Below are 14,530 nucleotides of genomic sequence, written 5' to 3' on the forward strand. Positions count from 1 at the left end.
AAGAATTAATGCTTTCGAATAGTGGTGCTAGAGAAGACCTTTGAGATTCCCTTGGGTTGCAAGGAGATCAAACCAGTCAATCCTAAAGGAAATCAACCCTGAGTGTTCATTAGAAGGACTGATGCTGAAGCTCCAATACTTCGGTCACCTGATGCGAAGAGCTGACTCATTGGAAAAGACACTCATGCTGGGAAAAATTGAGGACAAGAGAAAGGGGCAGCAGAGGATGAGATGGTTGGATGGCCTCACTGACTCAAAGGACATGAATCTGAGCAAACTCTGGGAGATAGTGAAGGACAGAGGAGCCTGGCATGCTCTGGGGTCATGGGGTCACAAAGAATCAGACATGACTTAGCAAGTGAACAACAACAAACGTAGCAACAATCTACTCTTTGAAGGAAGACCAGGCACACTCAAGCCCCAGACACACTCAAGCCACAAAGTCCTGATAGTTTAAAGACAACACATTTGGGACTTCCCTTGTGGTCCAGTGGCTGGGACTCCATGCTCACGGTGCAGGGGACCTGGGGTTGACCCCTGGTCAGGGAACTAGATCCTGCATGCCACAACTAAGAGTTTGCATGTGGTAACTAAAGATCTGGCACGCCTCAAGGAAAATCGCAGATCCAAGTGCAGCAAGTAAGACCTGGTACAGCCACGCAAATAAATTAAAAAAAAAAAACCCACAAAGACACAAGGCAGTAGCTACGGGGTCTACATCTTGTTTCATGAAGTCAGGGAGGAGTCCTTGAAGAGTAGCACTTCTGCAGGTAGCCAAGACAGGAATAGAAGTGAAAGGGGAAAGAAAACTAGGTGAAAGAAGGCATTACACCAACGCCTGCCATGATATTTTAGGACGTTACTGTGTGTGTGCTCAGTCGCTAAGTCGTAGCCCACCCTTTGCAACCCCATGGACCAACCTTTTGGTAACAGGCATATGATTCCAACAGTGCCATGGTAGTCCTTATTAGACCATATAGGGTTAAAGGAGGAACTAATGATGGAGGTCTTGACGTCTGCCCCCAAATGAGGAAGAAGTTGGTCTTCTCTCCTCCCCACATTTTCTTTGATTATACAAACGTATCTGAGTGTATTCCGGGGGCTGTGCTCCCTTGCCTGCCTGCTTGTCGCTGCCACAAGCCTTCTATGCTAATAAACTCCCTCATCGCCTGCCACTTCACCTCTTACCTCTCATCGGATTCATTCTGCGCTGAACTCTAACTTCAGGAAGTCCTCAGACCAGGTGTGCAGTTTCAATGAAAAGACAGAGGGTTCAAGTCTCCTCCTTGGTCAAGGATTGTGGATTCAAGTCCCAATCTGATGTGTGACTGGCTCCCACCTGAAGGAGTGTGGCTTAACTATCCATGTTCATATATATCTCTGTATGGACAGCTGTGTTAATTTCTCTTGGGTACAGACCTAGGAGTGGAGTGTCTAGACCATATGCTCAATGTGTATTTAACCTTTTGAGATACTGCCAGACTGTTTCCCAAAGTGGTTGTGTATTTTACTTTCCCCTGGCAATATGACCATCCTAGTTCTTCCACATCCTTGAAAGAAAGTGAAGTTGCTCAGTCGTGTCCGACTCTTTGCGACCCCATAGACTGTAGCCTACCAGTCTCCTCTGTCCATGGGGTTCTCCAGGCAAGAGTACTGGAGTGGATTGCCGTTTCCTTCTCCAGCGGATCTTCCTGACCCAGGGATCGAACCCGGTCTCCCGCATTATAGACAGACGCTTTACCATCTGGGCCACCAGGGAAGTCCTTCCACATCCTTGGTAAGGTTTTTTTTAAGAAATTTAACCATTTTCCTAAACACAGAGCAGTGTCTCATCATTTTTTAAAAATCTTTTGGCCACACCCCCAAGGCATGTAGGATCTTAGTTCCATTTGCCCTGTCAAAGCAACGTGTCCTAACTACTGGATCAGCAGGGGAGTCCGCAGAATTTCTTAATTTTAATGAAGTCCAATTTATCGATTTGTTTCCTTTTATGAATTTTTTTTTTTTTTTGCACCACGTGGCATGCGAGATCCTCTCCTCCAGGGATGGAACCCCTGCCCCCTGCACTGGAAGCACCAGGAAAGTCCTGGGTCATGTTTTTGGAATCATACCTAAGAATTCCTTGCCTAAGGATTTGAATTTTTCTCCTGTGTTTTCCAATAGAAATTTCATAGTTTTTGTTTGTTTGTTTGTTTGTGTTTGTTTGTTTATTTAGCTATGCCAGTTTAGTTGCAGCACGTGGGATCTTCAGCTGCGGCATGTGGGATCCAGCTCCCTGACCAGGGACTGAACCCCGGGTCCCCTGCATTGAGATCTCGGAGTCCTAGCCACTGGACCACCAGGGAAGTCCCTGGTTTTAGGTTTTACATCTAGGTCTCTGACGCATTCGGGGTTAATTTTGGTGTAAGGTGTGACATATGGGCTTCTGGTAAAGAACCTGCCTGCCAATGCAGGAAATGCAAGAGATGTGGGTTTGATCCCTGGGTCGGAAAGATCCCCTGGAGAAGGGCATGGCAACCCACTTCAGTATTCTTGCCTGGGAAATCCCGTGGACAGAGGAGCTTGGCGGGCTCCATGGAGTCGCAAAGAGTCGGACATGACTGGGTAACTCAGCACGCACGCACATCTCCTTCATTTGGATATTTAATTATTCCAACACCTGGAACACTGGTTTTTGTTGAAAAGTCTATTTTCGTCCCCCCACTGAATTGCCTTTTGCACCTTTGCTGAAAATGAGTTGAGCATAGAGAAACAAAATTTTTACTTCCGCTTTTTTCCTTTCCACGTAAGTGCTACAGGCATTGTCCTCATGGGAATAAAATATTAAGGTGGCCCACAGCAGGCAGAGCCTGGTACAGAAATGTGACTTCCTGTTCTTGAAGATTCCCCCACTGTGTCCTCAGGGTCACCTCTATCATCGGTCACTTTCTCTGTCTCCTTGCTTAGAGATTGCTTTATTTCTCCCATGAAAGCCCTGCCTGTGTGACATCTGCATCTTCCAGCAGTTTTGTGGACTGGCCACTAACTTCTCTCCAGATAAGCTCGTTGGCTATTGAGATCTTCAGTTCTACTTTGTTCTTCTGGATTAGAACAAGCCCACATTAAAAAAAAAAAAAAAAACACTTTTGTTTTCCACTTACTTACCTTTGGCTGTGCTGGGTCTTCATTGCTGTGTGCGGGCTTTCTCTAGTGGCAGCGGGCAGGAGGCTGCTCTCCAGTATCCAGCTGCAGTGTGCCGGTTTCTCGCGTGGCTTCCAGGCTCTAGAGCATGGTTTTCAGTAGTCGGGATGCACAGGCACGTGGGATCCTCCTAGACCAGGGATGGAACTCGTGTTCCCCACATGAAGGGGGTGAATTCTTAACCACTTAACCACCAGGGAAGTCCCAAGCCCACATTTTAGAATAAGTTTCCCAATGGTCATTCAACAGATAAGCCAGCAGGACTTTTGGCTACAGACTAATTGTAGAGTGAGTTAGATTGAGGGAACCACAGAGCATCAGAACTAAAAAGACTCAGAGCCAGGGGCCGGGGGCCAGAGGGACTGGGTAATCCACCCAAGGTCCCCCAAGGTTAGATGGCAAGTTGGTGGCCAAGCTGAGGTGAGATTAACGGCAGGTGCCCGTTTTTCGGGCTTACACCCTGGTTCTAGTTTTTGCATATTGGAAATCTGGTCATTTCATTTTAAGTTTAAATATACCAAGTAAATCAAATCATGTGAAAAGAGAAACCGGAAAATAATGGTTCCCGTCAGCTTAGGGAAGTGAATCCTCCTGTGACTTCATCATCACTTACCCAAAGTAGACTATTAAAAGTTCCTTTGGACTTCCCCTGCCTCCTCGGAGGGAGTAAACACCTCCTTGACCTTGACCAAACAGAGCTGGTATTTATCAACTGTCTAGATCGTTGTCAATGAAGATTAAGAGATTGGGAACCTCCCTGATGGTGCAGGGGTTAAGAGTCCGCCTGCCCATGCCAGGGGACATAGGTTCAATCCTTGCGCCAGGAAGATTCCACGTGCTGTGGGCAACTAAGCCCGTGCGCCACAACTACTGAGCCTGCGCTCTTAAGCCCGGGATCCACAACTGCTGAAACCTGCGGGCTCCAGAGCCCACGCTCTGCAGCAGGAGAGGCCACCGCAATGAGAGGCCTGCGTACCGCAACGGAAGAGTAGCTCCCACTCACTGCGACGAGAGAAAGCCCCTACAGCAACGAAGACCCAGCGAGGCCATACATACAGAAATAATTTTTTAAAAGATTCATCTCTTATTTAAGGAAAAAAAAAAGATGAAGGGCTTGGACAACAGGGTGTTCCAAGCCTTGTTGCCTCTGCTGTCTGTCCACAGGTCTAAAATCATCTGCATTTTAAATAAGCGTTTCAAGTGTTCTTCACTTCAGCTGACACAAGCACCATCTGGGATGCTTAATAAAAATGCAGATTACCCTCTCCTTCAGGACATTTTGGGCTTCCCTGGTGGCTCAGTTGGTAAAGAATCCGCCTGCAATGTGGGAGACCAGGGTTCAAGCCCTGGGTTGGAAAGATCCCCTGGAGAAGGGAAAGGCTCCCCACCCCAGTATTCTGGCCTGGAGAATTCCATGGACCATATACGGGGTTGAAAAGAGTCGGACACGACTGAGCAACCTTCACTTCAGGACATTCGTCCTAATCAAGCAGATCTGCCACGTGGTCTGAGCATTTTGATCGGTGGCCCTCATTTGGAGAGAGACTGACTTGGGGATCAACTTCTTAGTTGATCATCCTAAGTAGCCCTTGTTTCTTCCTCCTTTCTGACGACTCAGAATGAGAGGAAGGGACTCTCACCCATCATTTATTTTCCCCCATTACATATTTTTTGAGGATCTACATGGCCAGAGCAGAGGATATAGCAATGAACAAGTCAGAATTTCTTCCTTCTTGGAGCTGACTTTTTCACTTAGTGATACATATCCAAGGTTCGCCCGTATCTTGACAGCTCTTTTCCTGTTAGAGCTGAATAACAGTTCACTGGATGTCTGGATGTATCACACAGCTTGTTTATCCGTTCTTCTGTTAAAGGATATCTTGGCTGCTCCCATGTTTTAGCAGTTATCAATAAAGCTGCTATAATTAAGCGTGGGTAGGTTTTTGTGTCGACATGAGTTTCCATTACCTATTTACTTATGTACTTATTTTTCAAGCTGTAAGTTTGAAAAATCAACTGTTGGAAGATTCTGGGAGATGTTCTGACAGGCTGCAGGGGCCAAAGATAGAGACGACACTAATCCAGTTCCCTTTTTCATCCTTTCAGATTCACTCAGCAAATGATTAAAACACCAGTAAACGAACCAAGAGGAAAAAAAAAAGAGGAGTCACTGTCCAGTAACTTTCAAGAGCTGGTTTCTTATGCATTTCAACTTTTTTCTTTTGCTCTTCTCAGTAGAGCCAAAGGGCAAGAAGCTATGTGTGTGCGCTCAGTCGTGTCTGACTCTTTGCGACCCTGTGGACTTGGACTATCGCCCATCAGGCTCCTCTGTCCATGGGATTTTCCAGGCAAGAATACTGGAGTGGGTTGCCATTTCCTCCTCGTGGGGATCTTCCCGACCCAGGGATCAAGCCTGCGTCTCCTACATTGCAGGAAGTTTCTTAACTGCTGAGCCGTCGGGGAAGCCCAGCAAGAAGTTATAGGAAGTGGCAGTGTCAGTCTGAAGAGGGTTTTCTGGGCTTCCAGCTGCCTGGTTTTCAGCATCCGGTTCTCTGTAACCAGATCATCCACCTTTGTGTTTGACAGCCCTTCACCGGTCACCCACTTCTGAGCTTCACTGAGAAGGTACTTCCTGTCTGTGCAGAGCCGGTCTTCACTCACCACCAAACGCAGAAGGAGGCAGTGGATGCAGCTCTGTCATGGAGGGAGGCAGGGTTGGCGGGCCCTGCGCTGACCTCAGACCACGTCTTCTTCCTCCGCAACGTCTCATCCCAGCAGACGAGGGGGTGACTACATCTGGGAATCTCAAATCTGAATGTAAAGTTGACAATAAAAAGCTGAACAACCCCATAAACAAATTAAGCCAGAGATTTCAACAGACATGTCACAAAGAAAGATAGGTAATAAGCAATCACAAACAAATAGGTAATAAGCAATCAAAAAAGCACTCAACACCATTAGTCAGAGCAAGGGCAAATTAAAACCGTGAAGAGATACCACCACCCAACCCCCAGAATGGCTAAAATTAAAAAGGCTGACAGCTCCAAATGCTAGCAGAACTGTGGAGCAACTGTGTAATTCTCAGGCATTGCCCAATCCCTCCCAGCATCAGGGTTTTTTCCAAGCCAGTAGGAGTGTAAAATGGTACAAACACGTGGAGAAAGGCCCGGAAGTTTCTTATTAAACCAAACATCTTATACCTATGACCCAACAATTTTACTTCTGGGTGTTTATTCAAGAAAAAATGAAAACATGGTTACCATAAAATTTGCATAAAAATGTTCATTGTACCCAAATTTGTAAATAGTTTAGATATCCGTCAATAGAGCACCATACTGTGTAGTATATTTGTGCGTGTGGGAAGTCGCTTCAGTCATGTCCGACTCTTTGCAACCCCATGGATGGTAGCACGCCAGGCTCCTCCATCCAGGGGATTCTCCAGGCAAGAATACTGGAGTGGGTTGCCATTTCCTCCTCCAAGGATCTTCCTGACCCAGAGATCCAATCGGAATCTCTCCTCTCTCCTGCACTGGCAGGCGGGTTCTTTACCACTAGCGCCACCTGGGAAGCCCAGTATATCTACACAATGGACTATTATTCGGTGACAAAAAGGAAAGAACCATGACATGGATTCTCAAAAACGCCCATGCCTTTTGCTGTGTTACATCCTGGTCTAGTCCTCCAGGCCTCTGAGGGTAGAGTTAGGTCACCGGGAGGTAGGAGTGGAAGAAGGTGAAGTGGTGAGACGGAAGCCACAGTAGAGACCAGGACAGTGTTTGCACACCCTTGTCATGACTTGCTATTGTCTACTTTTCTCATGCCGCGTGCTCGTGCGTGTGCAATCTTCCCTTCTTTCCCCCGGTGTCTCTCTGAAGCCCTTCTTGACCCATCTAAGTCTGTGGTCCCTCTCATCTTCTTGTCCCCTCCCCTGTCCTGGGATAGATCACTGTTCAGTATCCTCCTCAGGTCTGGAGCGGAGGTCAGTGTTTGATAACTTTCTTATTCTGGGTCTGTCTCCAGTGCCTAGCACGGTCCATGTTCAAAGTGCTCAGCAGATGCTGTGAGAGCAGCAAGGGAAGAAACGAGACTGGGCCAGGCTCCGAGTGAAATGACTTCCCCTTTCCACGTAAGCCTCCACCCCTGGAAGGTATTTATAGACGGGCAATGTGGGCGTGGAGGAGGATTAGATGGGTGGGAGAGTCAAACAGAGAAAGACTGTGGGGGCATCTTTGGATGCCTTTCTTTGGCTCACTTTGGAGAGAGAGACACTTGCTTCTGAGGTACCTTAAATGCTGGAGAAAATGAGATGTCAGGAAGTGTGGAGACTGGCCACTTGGTAGACAGTCCTGAATAACAGGGTACAGGATAATATTCAGAGGCTGGGAAAGCGACAGGGTTCCATGATAATTGCACTTTAAATTCATCAAAGTCCTGTCCAGGTCTGGTCTGGCAGCTATCCCCACAAACTTCCCAGGGGCATGGACTCTTTCCAGTTCACCATGCCCCGCTTCTAGGGTGTGGTCCTCACTGTCTGACCCAGGCCAGCGGGTGGAATTCCAGCCAGAGGATGGGGGATGGATGGAAGGAGAAAGGGGTCCTGGGGAGTATGCCTGGAGCTGCCGGGGGGACTTTTACTTGGGCCATATTGGTCAGAATTTAGTCACATGGCCACACCTAAACGCTAGAGTGGCGGGGACAAATACTCTGCATAACCAGGTATGGGCTAAAAATCGAGCATTCCTCTTGTATAGAAGGAAGAGGGGAAAGCGGCTTACAGACAGCCTCTCTGCCACCGATGGACAGATGAAGAGAAACATGTATTGAGTGAGACTACTGGTATTGGGCATGGTATTTCATATATGAGTCACTTCTCCCCAAAACCTTGGGAGCAGACACTGTGTGCCATGCCATCATACTCGCGAGGAAACAAGCTCAGAGGTGTTGGGTAAGTCGCCCAAAGTTACACAACTAGTAGGGTCGGAAGCTACGGCTACAAACTTTGTCCCAGATTGCACATTGAGTGAAAGTCATTCACTTGTGTCCAACTCTTTGCGACCCCATGGGCTATACAGTCCCTGGAATTCTCCAGGCCAGAATACCAGAGTGGGTAGCCTATCCCTTCTCCAGTAGATGTTCTGGACCCAGGAATCAACTGGAGTCTCTTGCATTGCAGGCGGATTCTCTACCAACTAAGTTATCAGGGAAGCCCAGACTAAACGTTGGCATCCCCCCAAATCATATGCTTAAGCCCTAATCCCCAAGGCGAGGGTATTAGGAGGTGGGGCCTTTGAGCTGGAATCAGCTGTAGATGAGGTCATGAGGGTGGGGTTCTCACGGTGAATTAGCGTCTTGATTTCCAGAGTGCTCTCTGTCTGTGTCTGTCTCACTTTCTCTCTCCCGTTGTGGGAGTCTCCACAAAGAACCGAATCTGTTGGCACCATGATCTTGGACTCCCTGGTCTCTGGCATTTTGTTACATCAGCCAGAGCTGACTGAGACAGGCTTCAGAGCTTTTTGCCCACTTTCTCCTGCCTTGAGAGTCTCAGAGGAGCAGAGGGTGGAAGGAGAAGGATGTTCAACCACCTTTTTCTCCTGTTCAGACCAGCTCCTCAGGCCAGGAAAGGAAGCGAGGGTTGGGAGGGAAAACAGTAACTTCTAAAATAAGCATCTGGGGACTTCCCTGGCAGTTCAGTGGATAAAGAATTTGCCTGCTAATGTAGAGGTCACAGGTTCGATCCCTGGTCCGGGAGGATTCCACATGCTGTGGAACAGGTAAGCCTGTGCACGACAGCCACTTGCCCTAGAGCCCGCAAGCTAAAACTACTGGAGACTGCACCCAGAACCTGTGCTCTGAAACAAGAGAAGCCACCGCAATGCGAAGCCCATTCACCACAATGAAGAGTAGCCCAGGCTCGCCACAATTAGAGAAAGTCTGCATGCAGCAGTGAAGACCCAGCACAACCAATAAATACATAATATATATATGTAAAGAATCCCTCACTGGGTAACTAAGATCCTGTGTGCCACAGGGCACGGCCAAAAATAAAACATAAAATATTCATTTGTCTTCTCATTTTTAACTCTTAGGGTGAGGGGTGCAGATGGCGTGCAGGAGGGCAGTATTTTTGCTGGTCTGGTCCTCACCAGAGCTGAAACTGGGTGACTGTTCACGAGACGGCTGAGATTCTAAGGGCTCTGGCAAGACCCTTATTACCGCCTCTGGGTGTCTGTTCCCCATGCATCCCAGCAAAGGAGGAGGGTGGGCTGGAGCAGGGCTCCTCGGGCACCAGCATCCTGGCGGAGCTTTGCAAAGATTATTTTTGTTCCTCGTCACACGGCTATTACCCACTTTCCCTCTCCCACGAGGTTCCAGAACCAGCTCTTATAGTCAAGTGATCTTTCTTTATATTTTTTAATTTTTAAAATTTTATTGTGGTAAGAACACTTAGCATGAGAGCTACCCTCTTAAACTTTTATGTGCTTAACACGTTATTGTACAACGTTGTACAGCAGAGCTCTAGGACTTCTTCATGTTGGTGACCTGAAACACTGCCCATTGATCAATAACTCCCCGTTTCCCCCTCCCCCAGCCCCTGGTGACCACCATTCCATTCTTTCATTCTATGAATTTAACTACTTTAGATTCCTCGTCCAAGTGGAATTATCCTTCTGTGACTGGCTTATTTCGCTAAAGCATAGTGCCCTCCATGTTAACTGGTGGTGTTGCATGTTGCAGAATTTCCTTCTTGTTAAGGCTGAACAGTATTCCCGTGTGTGTGTGTGTGTGTGTGTGTGTGTGTGTGAGATACCTTCTTTATCCATTCACCTGATTTTTTGTTTTTTCCTTGTATAATCTAATATTTTTTGGAGGATTTGCTGTTTTGTTGTTGTTTCCGGTTGTGCTGGGTCTTCACTGCAGGATGCACGCTTCTCTGGTTGTGGTACGTGGGCTTAGGTGCCCTGTGGTATATGGGATCTTAGTTCTCCAACCAGGGATCGAACCCATGTCCCCTGCATTGGAACATGGATTCTTGATCACTGGACCATCAGGGAAGTCCCACCCATTCATCTGTTGGCGGACATTTGGGTTTTTCTACATCTTGGCTATTGTGAACAGTGTTGCAATAAACATCGGAATGCTAATATCCCTTTGAGATCTGGATTTCAGTTATTTGGAATAACCCCAAAGTGGGAGGGCTGGATCATCTGATTGTTCTATTTTTAATTTTTTTGACACATTGTCTTCAGTTCAGTTCAGTCATTCAGTCACTCAGTCACTCAGTCATGTCCGATTCTTTGCAACCCTGTGAATTGCAGCACGCCAGGCCTCCCTGTCCATCACCAACTCCCGGAGTTCACTCAAACTCTTGTCTATCGAGTCGGTGATGCCATCCAGCCATCTCATCCTATGTCGTTCCCTTCTCCTCCTGACCCCAATCCCTCCCAGCATCAGAGTCTTTTCCAATGAGTCAACTCTTCTCATGAGGTGGCCAAAGTATTGGAGTTTCAGTTTTAGCATCAGTCCTTCCAAAGAACACCCAGGACTGATCTCCTTTAGAATGGACTGGTTAGATCTCCTTGCAGTCCAAGGGACTCTCAAGAGTCTTCTCCAACACCACAGTTCAAAAGCATCAATTCTTCGGCACTCAGCTTTCTTCACAGTCCAGCTCTCACATCCATACATGACCGCTGGAAAAACCATAGCCTTGACTAGATGGACCTTTGTTGGCAAAGTAATGTCTCTGCTTTTCAATATGCTATCTAGGTTGGTCATAACTTTTCTTCCAAGGAGTAAGCGTCTTTTAATTTCATGGCTGCCTTCACCATCTGCAGTGATTTTGGAGCCCAAAAAAATAAAGTCTGACACTGTTTCCACTGTTTCCCCATCTATTTCCCATGAAATGATGGGACCAGATGCCATGATCTTCGTTTTCTGAATGTTGAGCTTTAAGCCAACTTTTTCACTCTCCTCTTTCACTTTCATCAAGAGGCTTTTTAGTTCCTCTTCACTTTCTGCCATAAGGGTGGTGTCATCTGCATATCTGAGGTTATTGATATTTCTCCCAGCAATCTTGATTCCAGCTTGTGTTTCATTCAGCCCAGTATTTCTCATGCTGTACTCTACATATAAGTTAAATAAGCAGGGTGACAGTATACAGCCTTGATGTACTCCTTTCCCTATTTGGAACCAGTCTGTTGTTGCATGTCCAGTTCTAACTGTTGGTTCTTGTCCTGCATACAGATTTCTCAGGAGGCAGGTCTGGTGTTCCCATCTCTTTAAGCATTGTCCACTGTTTGTGGTGATCCACACAGTCAAAGGCTTTGATATAGTCAATAAAGCAGAAGTAGATGTTTTGGGGGGTGGATGCTCAGGAAATGCCAGGGGGAAAACCTGAGGTCTGATTAGCCTTGCCATTAGAGCTACCTTGCTAGGAGTGCAAAGAGAAGTAATTAACTCAAAAGTCTAGTGTTGCTAACATCAGAACTACTATATATCTTTTTCCATATCCTGTTTACATTGATTAACATCCTCCCAGGTGCCTAAAAGATAAAGAATATGGAGGCCTGGTGGCAATCATTGAGTCAACAGTGAAATCCCATCACTCCTATTTCTCCCAGCAATCTTGACTCCAGCTTGTGCTTCTTCCAGCCCAGCGTTTCTCATGATGTACTCTGTGTATAAGTTAAACAAGCAGGGTGACAATATACAGCCTTGACGTACTCCTTTTCCTGTTTGGAACAAGTCTGATGGGCTTCCCTTGTGGCTCAGCTGGTAAAGGATCCGCCTGCAGTGCGGGAGACCTGGGTTCAATCCCTGGATTGGGAAGATCCCCTGGAGAAGGGAAAGGCTACCCACTCCAGTATTCTAGCCTGGAGAATTCCATGGAGGTCCATGAGGTCCCAAAGAGTCAGACACGACTGAGCAACTCTCACATTATCTTATTTTATTCAAATACCAGTCTGCTCCATGTGGTCCTGAACACCCAAACAATGAAGCAGATACAGTCACATGTTAAAGACTGGTCTTCAAACATCACAGGTGATGATGCCACTCTTGCCCAGGATCTTGCCAACATAAAATCACACCCACAGCTCAGTGGCCACCAAACCGTTCAGCAGAGCTTCCTTAACTGTGAGCTGTTTGCAGTTACCAGTTCGAGCAATATGGACAGTTTGTTCCAAGCTCTGATGAGCTGTAGGGACCTCAGCAGGAGTTGGAGGAACCTGCTCAACTGTTTCAAAATATGGCCAGTTGGGGCTTTAAGTCACAGCAGCATCGACCAATGGCAAGGTTATCTGGGCCGTGGTTCTAGAATGGAGAGTCCGTTGCCCTGAATGGCTGGCTGAATTTTACCTGCCTGGAAGGCTATTTTTAATTTCTTGAGGAACCTACATGTCGGGAGCCAGCATGAGGAATTCCACCAGTGACAAGGTCATGCGGCAAGAGCTCTGATGGCAAGGCTAATCAGACCTCAGGTTTTCCCCCTGGCATTTCCTGAGCATCCACCCCCCAAAAAATAAGAATCTGCCTGCTTTTCCACTTTTCTGATATTCTCTGGAAAAAAGTCAACTCAGGGCTTTAGTCTTCTGCATTTGAAAGGGATGTTTCAGTTAACCCCCTCTGATTGCTCTCTAGCTTGCCTAACAGGTTCCCCGGACCTCTTACAGCTTGTGAATTGCTTGCAGCCCCCAACCGCGAGAGGCACAAAGCTTGAAAGCATCTTAAAGATACAGAGCCTTTTCTAAAGAGTTAAAAATTATATTGGTGACGGGATTTCACTGTTGACTTAATGATTGCCACCAGGCCTCCATATTCTTTATCTTTTAGGCACCTGGGAGGATGTTAATCAATGTAAACGGGATATGGAAAAAGATATATAGTAGTTCTGATGTTAGCAACACTAGACTTTTGAGTTAATTACTTCTCTTTGCACTCCTCTTGTGTCCTTGCTATGTAAGAATGTAACTTTATTTAGTACTTTCTGAGAGTGGCACCAAACTTTGGGAAGATCACACAAATAAGTCTTCTGGTTGACAAACCCTTATCAGAAAAAAGGCTGTAAAATGTTAATTGGTCCCTTTTGGCCAGAAGATGATGTAAACCACCTAAGACTTGTGTATACAATTAGGTATGCAGAGAGAAAAGCCTGGTTTTGATAAGAGTCTGGGCTGCTAACACTGCATAATTTTGTATTACCCATTGATCTCTATGTACAATCTAAAAGGTATATAAGGCCTTCTAAACAATAGGAGCAGGAGCCAGTCGCTGGACTGGTTTCCCCCGTGTCTCTCTCTCTTTTTCCCTCCCTCTCCTCTTTACTTTAATTTCAGGCTGAATTTCCATCTGGGGCACGGAGGCTCGCCAAGTCTACTTACTTGCCCTGGCTGTTAAGACCCGCGTGAAAGGGAGCCTAAGGCGAGGCACCCTTAGATATTCAAGTGAGAGCCGGTGGCCCACCCAACGTAGATGGTGCAAATTCCTTGTCTGGAATTTTATTGGTCTTCCGCGTAATCCAAGTTATTCAGCCCTCTTCCTCCACTTAATCTTCCTACTACACTGTTGTTTCTTAATCTAATCTTATATTAATAAATAAATAAGTCTTTTCCTCGCCGACTCCGTCCACCCTTCGAATTCCCTGGATCCACCGGGGCTGGACCCCGGTATCTACATACTGTTTTCCAAAGCAGCTGCACCAATTTACCTTCCCACCAACAGTGTACAAGATTCCTTTTCTTGTTGTTTTTTGCCTTTTTTTTTTTTTTAATAGCCATCCTGACAGGTGTGACATTTTGTCCTGAGAAACATAATCGCTCCCTGTGGGTTAGTTTTCTCAGGCTCCCAAAGTGTTGGAAAGAGCAACTATATGGTCAGGAAGTGTTTACAGAAGGACTTATATCCTTTATTCAGAACTAAATATTTTGAATTGTATTCACACAAGATGTTTGAGCAGATTTAAACAAATTTCATTATAGGAGTCGTAAAGCATCTAAGAGAGCACCTTCAGCTCTATTTTATGTTTTTTGTTTTAACATTTATTTATTTATTTGACTGTGCCGAGTCTTAGCTACAGCACATGGGATCTTCCATCTTCATTTTGGCACATGGTATCTTTAATTATGGCTTTCAAGCTCTTACTTGTGGCATGTAGAATCTAGTTCCCCGACCAGGAATCCAAACCCAGTCTCCCTGCATTGGGAATGCAGAGTCTTAGCCACTGGACCACCAGGGAAGTGAAGTGAAGTGAAAGTCACTCAGTTGTGTCTGACTCTTTGAGACCCCATGGACTATACAGTCCATGGAATTCTCCAGGCCAGAATACTGGAGTGGGTAGCCATTCCCTTCTCCAGGG

The sequence above is a fragment of the Oryx dammah genome, unplaced genomic scaffold (genome assembly GCF_014754425.2).
Source record: "Oryx dammah isolate SB20612 unplaced genomic scaffold, SCBI_Odam_1.1 HiC_scaffold_8, whole genome shotgun sequence".
In the NCBI taxonomy this organism is placed as follows: Eukaryota; Metazoa; Chordata; class Mammalia; order Artiodactyla; family Bovidae; genus Oryx; species Oryx dammah.